Source organism: Catharus ustulatus, chromosome 2, assembly GCF_009819885.2.
Source record: "Catharus ustulatus isolate bCatUst1 chromosome 2, bCatUst1.pri.v2, whole genome shotgun sequence".
Taxonomy (NCBI): domain Eukaryota; kingdom Metazoa; phylum Chordata; class Aves; order Passeriformes; family Turdidae; genus Catharus; species Catharus ustulatus.
The window spans coordinates 5,417,124-5,424,569 of record NC_046222.1 but is presented as its reverse complement, the minus strand read 5'-3'; the positions used below and the strand labels follow the sequence as shown (position 1 = coordinate 5,424,569).

General features: G+C 42.0%; 1 protein-coding gene across 1 annotated transcript in view; it reads left to right on the top strand.

Annotated features, from left to right (window-relative positions):
* Positions 1–340: 340 nt before the first annotated feature.
* HTR1F (5-hydroxytryptamine receptor 1F) overlaps positions 341–7,446 on the top strand; it is a 101,584-nt gene continuing 94,478 nt past the window's right edge. The window contains exon 1 of the mRNA XM_033053122.1: positions 341–505. The gene's annotated coding sequence lies outside the window, so the exon portion shown is untranslated. The remainder of the gene's footprint in view (positions 506–7,446) is intronic.

The window sequence follows — 7,446 nt, the reverse complement described above, 5'->3', positions numbered from 1 at the left end:
ACACCGGCTATCCCATCCCGCCGGGTATCCCATCACACCGGCTATCCCATCACACCGGGTATCCCATCCCGCCAGGCATCCTGCCGGGCATCACTCCGGGTATCACACCGGGTATCCCATCCCGCCGGGTATCCCATCACACCGGCTATCCCATCACACCGGCTATCCCATCCCTCCGGGCACGCTGCCAGCTCGCCCCCGGCCCCGCCCGCTCGCCCCCGGCCCCGCAGGTCGCTCGGAGCCGGCGCGGCCGCAGCGCGGTGCCGGGAGCGCTCGGGGCGGCGCCGGGGCTTTCCCCGCCGGCCGCCGCTTCCCCGCCCCTCCCCGCCTTCTCCCGTTTTCATTTTTGGCGGGGGCAGCGCCGGCTGAGGAGGGAAGCGCTTGGCTCTCCGCGACCGGCTGCGGTGCGGATGCGTATGGAGGAATCCTCGTGAAAACGGCGCCCGACGTTTTTCCCCCCTCCCAAAAAAACCCAAACAAACCACCCACTTGGATAATTAAAACGGTAAATCTAGCTAACTTTTCATTTTCTTGCTTGCCGTGTGCTTATGTATGTAGATATATATTATTTATCTGGCTTCATTTCGTCATCCTTTGGTTTTTGTTAATTATCTCATTTTGTGCTGCCGGAGAACTTGAAATATTGGGGTTGGAAAGAGAGGAGGACTCCGTTTCTGTCTTTTCCTAAAGTTGGACTGAGGAATGAAAACGTTCCTAGTTTATACCAGCCCTGTGAATATGTTTACTTGCTTTACCAACCTGAACGTAGGTGAGATTTCCTGTGGCAGCGTTCTCTTGAGTTTGCTTTTCCTTTAATTTCTGCCGATAATACAGCAAAGATGTGTGTGTGCTACACACACGGTCCTGTAGGCTGATGGATTTTGTATGCTGGCATTCCCAGCTGAGATTCCAACTAGGCTTTGAATCTCTTTAGTTTATGATGTTAACAAGTGAACTGTCTTCTGTTTTCATCCCAATTTAACTTGTGGATTCTGACAAGAGACCATCTAACCCAAATCAAATAGTGTTTTTTAGCCCTGTAATTATTTAGTTGCCTTTTCAGGGATAGAAGCATGCTCTTGCTTGTACAGGTCATGCAATTTGTACAGCTTCATAATCCAGAGGGCTTTAGTTTGGGAGGAAATTCATTTTATACTGTCCCTGTATTGGTTGGATGCTTTATGAGACTGTACATTATGAAAACCAACTTTAGGAAATTATATGTCTTCCTTTGCTTTTTTAGGTATTATAATTTCAGATACTTATGCTTGCTACTATAAGATATTCTTCTTCTTGGAATGTTAATCCAGCAGATATTTACCCGAGGAAATAAAATTAAGAGGTTAGTTTAAAAAAAAAAGGAATGTATACATGGAGAAAAGACTGTCTTATTTTCATCAAATAAGAGAAAATGAGAGCATCAGTTACATAGTTGGTAAAAATTACTGACCTGAACAAGTCTGAATTAGGAAAACTTAGCTCAGGGTACACTCTGTTGCTCTTCATTGATTTTGTTTCTTTCCTGTCTGAGAAATCAACCATGTATTGATCTACCTACCCATACATGAGCATATTCACCTGCACAGGCACATACCTGATATTGTCCAAGTGCAGGAATTGTGAGTTGAGGTTTTGAGCCACAGAGGACTACAAACAATGCAGGGGAAAGGAAAAAGGAGGAGGGATTTACAATATTTGCTGTTGGGCACATATTTTAGGGACCTTACCTTGGAAATGAGTCTCAGTAGTCAAAGAAGAGAGGCAGGACCTCACGTGCAATTGGCACAGCTTCTGCTGCCTGCTGTGATTATAGATGTATTAAAATTAATCTTTGAAAAGCTTATGTTCATCCATCATTTACCTTGTTAGTGTTAAAAATGGGATAAAACATGCATTTCCTGGTTAATTTGGTCTGCTAAATTCTAAGATTTGTTGACCCAAGAGACAAATACTTTGCTTAGGGGCTGAAAAATTACTTTTGTTTATGATCATACAAACTTCTGTGTGCTGATGCTGCATGCTTCACTTCTTGCAGTGTTACATGAAACAGGAACATGGAATTAGGAGTAGGTTTTTCTCCTACACACAGGACTTTAAGGGGTTAAGTGATTGGTCAGCAGCCCTGCTCAGAGCATCAGTAACTCCAAGGATTATTACTTTCTGAACACTTGGAAAGGTACAGCCTTTGCCTCAGCTTGTTTCAAGGTACTGTATACTTACTCTTACCACCTGCTCTTGGTACCCCAGCCTCTTCACAATTACCCTCTCTCTTTGATGGGATTTCTGCAAAGTCCAGATTTCCACCAAGCCTGTCATGAATATCTGCACGTTCCTTCTTTTTGATTGTGGAGACTGAAGCCCTTGGATTGTTAAAGGAGGGGGAAAGGTAATCAGCTCCAAGCCATTGTGAAAAGTTAATACAATATATAAAATAGGATTTCTGACTTACCTAGAAGTCTGCTTTTTAGAGAGGAGTTAATCTTTGCCTTTGTTGTTTTGAAGTTCCATTGTAATTACTATTATTATTCCCAGAAGTTTTGGACTCTGCAGCTCTCAGTGAAACCTGCACATACGCAAGTTTCTTTGCATGTTTCCTCCTCCTTCCTTCTCTGAGAGCTCCAAGTTGCCTGTTTTTTCATCCAGGCAGCAAATGAAAGGGCTGAACAGAATAAACTCAGGCAGGAGGCACTCACTGCATGTAGAATCTGACTTCTCAGCACCGAGGCTCCTCTTGAGCTTGGGTTACAGGACATCTCTCAGGTTCTCACATCATTTTGTGCTAATTCCACATCTGAGGGTGATACACCACTGTACTAGTGTGTGAGAGAGCATAAGTGATTAAAATTCAGATATTTTAAATGACTTACTGATGCACAGCTGTTAAAAGTGACAACTGAATTTATCTGATCTGAAAGAGCAACACCTTTTTGCCCCAGTTTTCTCTAAGGTATTTACTGGAAAAAAGCCTTATATGCTGCCAGATTCAGTGTTTTGCCCTACTATTAATCCTTCACCCAGAAACTGGGGGGAAAAAGGCACAGCTTCAAAATGCATGAAAAACTGGCTTTAAGACAGCTTCAGCAGTTGAAATCAGTTTTTATACCTTTGTCTTTTAAATGACTAATCTCTGTCTGTGGGTGTCCATTTAACCTGTGATACAACTTTAGAAAGTGCTGGAGGCAATTTGTGCTATAGGATCAGAAGTGATTAACATTGGGTACATATATACATAAAGCATTTCAGTGTGCATCTTTTGGCTTTGGATGTCTTTCTCTTGTTTTTTAATGTCATATTCTCATCTGCAGGGTAATTTATGAGCACAAGCAAAGGTTATAGACTCCCCAATTCAAGCTTCAAACTGTTATGGCATTTCTGTAGAAATGCTCATTTTCTTTGTCATACCATTTAGCAGAAAGGATCAATGTGATCCATTATCCTGCATGAAAAAAAAAAAAGTGGTTCTATCAAAAATGTGTCCCCTGGTTGTATTTTTTGTAAACTAATTATACATGTCAGACATAATGTTGCCCTCTGCTATTACATTACGTTTCCAAATGTAATAAAGTTGGGCAAGTTTCAATGCCTGAAAAAAACAAAGTATTTTTTCCATTGACATTTGATGTCCATGGTTGGAGATTTGCTCCTGGCAGAGAAACAAGTCCTTCTGCCTATATAATTCACATTTTAATTAAAACCAGGGCACATTTTAAAAAAATGTTGGGAGTGTATATTATATATATTGAATTTCAAGTGTTATTTTCTTGATGGTTCATCTTACAAATTAATGCTGGAGTAAGAGAATAGAATTGGAGGCCATTTCCTCCACATTCTCTTTTAGGTCCTCAGTTCTGCAGTTACTGGAGGAAGAAAAGCACATGGGAGTACGGTGAAATATGCAGACCTAAACATCCTAAGAATTGACTAAACACTTTTGAGTTTGCCTTACCTGCAGCAGGAGTGTGTCACATGGTAATTTGGGAAGCTTGCTTGGAAATGGAAGAGTTATCAAACTGGGTTTGCCTCCAACAGCTGTGCCTCTGCAGGTTTGCTACAGGGGAGAGGTCAAAAGCCCAAAACTAAAAGCAGCATGGCTAATTTTAAATAGGATTGCTCTGCCATGATGCATCAGCTCAGCACTACAAAAAGATCAACCTAAAGACTCCCACATCATCGGCTCCTCTGAAAAATGGGAGGAGTGGAAAAGCTCTATCAGTATACAAGAAAAGTAGCCTTGTTGACTGTGTTTAAGTATTGTTTCTTCTTATCAAAATGCAAGATGAGCTTTGAAAGTTTTGAGTGGCAAGCCCCCCCAAATTTAAGATGAGGCTTCTCAAAGTGAAAAAATGGCTGCCTAAGTTATTTCTTTCATTTGTTCCTACAATCTTGTGCCTAATTCATTGTATTTTGTAAGAAACCATTACTCCACTATGTTAAATGGCAGTGTTACCTTTTCAGGCTTTGACTGGACTGGATTTGTGATGATTGTGGAAAATAGAATGGTTTGATGGCGAAAACATCCAAAAGGAATCAGTCAATCAGCTAGCTCATGCACAAACACAGCAGTTATGCCCTAAGTGCCTGATTGTTAAAAAGTCGTTCTCTGCCACAGGGAACATTGGATTGCAGAGTGACAATCCTGCTATTGAGCTGTCTGTGAGGTGCAAAGAGGGGCCAAGGTGATTTAGCTGCCTACTTGCATAAATAAGTAGGTGTCTGTGCTTACATATGTACACAAACACACAGAACAGGTCCATGGAGGCCAGTACAGAACCCATGTGAATGTACAAAAGGTTGTGGTGAATTGTGAAGCAACACTGGGATGATGACTTGCTGGAGAAAGAGGAAAGGAAAGCAGAAATGAAAACTAGGAATCACAGAAATATCTCATGTAGTACATAGATCTTTGACATGGGTGAGAAGGGTTGGAAGTGGCTGCCTCACCCAGAAATGCTTATGCAGTAATGAGAGGGGATTATAATTTGATGGAATTCAGCCAAAGGTTACTTTGTATCTATTGAAGTGTGGTTTCATTTGGCAGCTTCTCCTGACTTAAGGAGAACTTCCAAACTCTGCTGCTGTAAGTCACAGTCAAAAATATGACAATGTTAGAACACTTTGACCTTCGAAATAGAATGTGAGAGTATTAAATTACTGTACCTGTAACACAGTCGTGTCTGCAATAACAATTACAGGCAAAACGACAAGAGTCAGAATTCACTTCCCTCTTTTTCTCAGCAGTGGAAATAAAAGTCAATTTTAGTCAAGTTTGATGATTCCTTTTCCTTTCTTCCTAGAGCTGTGTGTAGTTGGTTCCTCCAGCAGCTGAGTGAGCAGAGCAGGACAGTTGGCTTGGGTCTTTTCATGGACTGGAATGCCAAATGTTCCTGCTTACTGTTCCCTCCCTCTGTCAGAGGACACGCTGTTCAGTGAATCACTCTTATGGCCAGCAGCAGAACATGACTTCAGCATCACCTTGCATCCTCTGTCCTCCCAGTCCTGCTGTTTTTCTTGCCTCACAGCAATTAGGTTTCAGGCAGCCCATCCGTCCTCATCCTCCGCTGTTTGACTTTCCTGGGTTTTGACTTGCTGGATTGCTGCTGATTGCACTCATGGAAGCACTGACACTGCCCTGCCTGGAAAACTTCCTGTGTGGGCAGCAGTAATCCTTTGGGCTGTTGTTCCTGACTGAATCCAGAAGCCACTGAGCATGACACTTACTGGAGGGTGGCTGTAAGACATCAAAACAAGCATTTTCCAGTTTTAAGTGCAGATGATTTGTTTGTATTATAACCACATTAGTTAGTCTCTAGATGCATACATTTGGGCCATAATTGGATCTTTCACTGTGTAAGAGTGATCCTTCCTCTAGGAGCAAAGAAACACATTATTTTTTTTTCTACCTAGTACTGTTGATTTGATAGCTTTAAATCCATCCAGTTTATTTGTATTAAGCCTAAGATTATCTCTAAATTTAATATGGGGAGGGAGGGGAGGGAAGTAGCTATCAATACTCATTTTCTTATCCTTAGCTTTGTGCTAGATTATATTCTGTCTTGGAGAAACCACTGCAGTAGGCAGTGGTGGAGCCCACAGAGTACAAGTTTGCCACCTCACTGTGATGACTGTGGCTCACTGAGTCACTGAGGAGAAGGGGGTGCTCTGAAACCAGCAGAGACAACTGAAACAGGGATGTCTGTGATCAAAATACGATCCCTGAGAGAGATTCCAGGCCATGATGTGTGGGTAACTCAACCACTAAAGGATGCAAGCTAACTTGGACCACATCAGTATTATTTAGAGATGCAGCCCAGTCAGTTATCAGAGTATCTGCCTCTAATTTGTGTTACAATAAATCCTGGTAAATACAGCACAAGCTTTTAACAGTGCCACAGACACAAAGCAATAAACGTGTGTTGGGTGAAAATACTAGGAGGATGTACCATTGTCTGGAAAGCTTTAATCAAAAATAGCTCATTATAACAACTATTGTCATGTTATAAACCTTACACCACTTGTGATTGTTTAGGAGACTCTCCTGGGTACCCTGAAGTGTTTTAATTAATAGTTTGATAAAAATTAGCATTTAATTATTCATTAACAGTTGAGCTGAGCGAATAACCTGTAAAGTTGGTAAGCGTGCAGGTGATGAAAGGTTGGGGAGGAAAGGAAATGGATGGAACAACTCAGAATTACAGACTGTCTTAAAAAATGCAGCTGAATAGAACCAGTGTCAGGGATGCTTCACATCCTGAACCTAGGCATGTGGGGAAGAGAGGGAGCAGGGCTGCTTTGCAAGGGGGACATGCTGGGATCCAAGGTGACCCCAGCACAGGCACTCCTCACAGAGGGGACACAGCCAAGCACAGGCAGGCAGAGCCAGGTGCCCATAATGGGACCAGTGACAGCCCCAGAACAGGGAGGGAATGAGCCAGGGGCTACCCAAGGTAGCAGCCAGGAGCAAAAAATGACAGCCATTATTTAGTGACACAGAAAAAAATTCAAATGTACCAGAGAAAACAAGCAAATAATATAATTATCCTCTCAAGAAAACAGGAAAGTTCAAACTTTGGAAGTCTAATAGCATTGTGGTATCTGTAAAAGATGCATTTAAGGCTGTTGATTTCTTTCCTAGGGAAATGACTTCCATTTTGTCCTAACACTTGTATCTACATAAACAATCTTCTGTATTGGGCTTGCCCAACATAATGGCATCATTACCATCTCTTCTGCACAAAGAATTTTTACATTAGGGTCATAAATCAAGCTCCTTCTCACTCTGCCTTTTACTGAAGGCTTTTAATTTTTTTCTTCCAGTCAAGTCTCACTCTTCTCAAAGACTATACTGTAGGTCTTATAATGAAATTACCTGAAGAAGATTGACAGTTGCCAGTGGCAAAAGAGGCCCCTGCTGTTTTGTAAAAGGCAAAATGTGTTTCTTTTCATCTA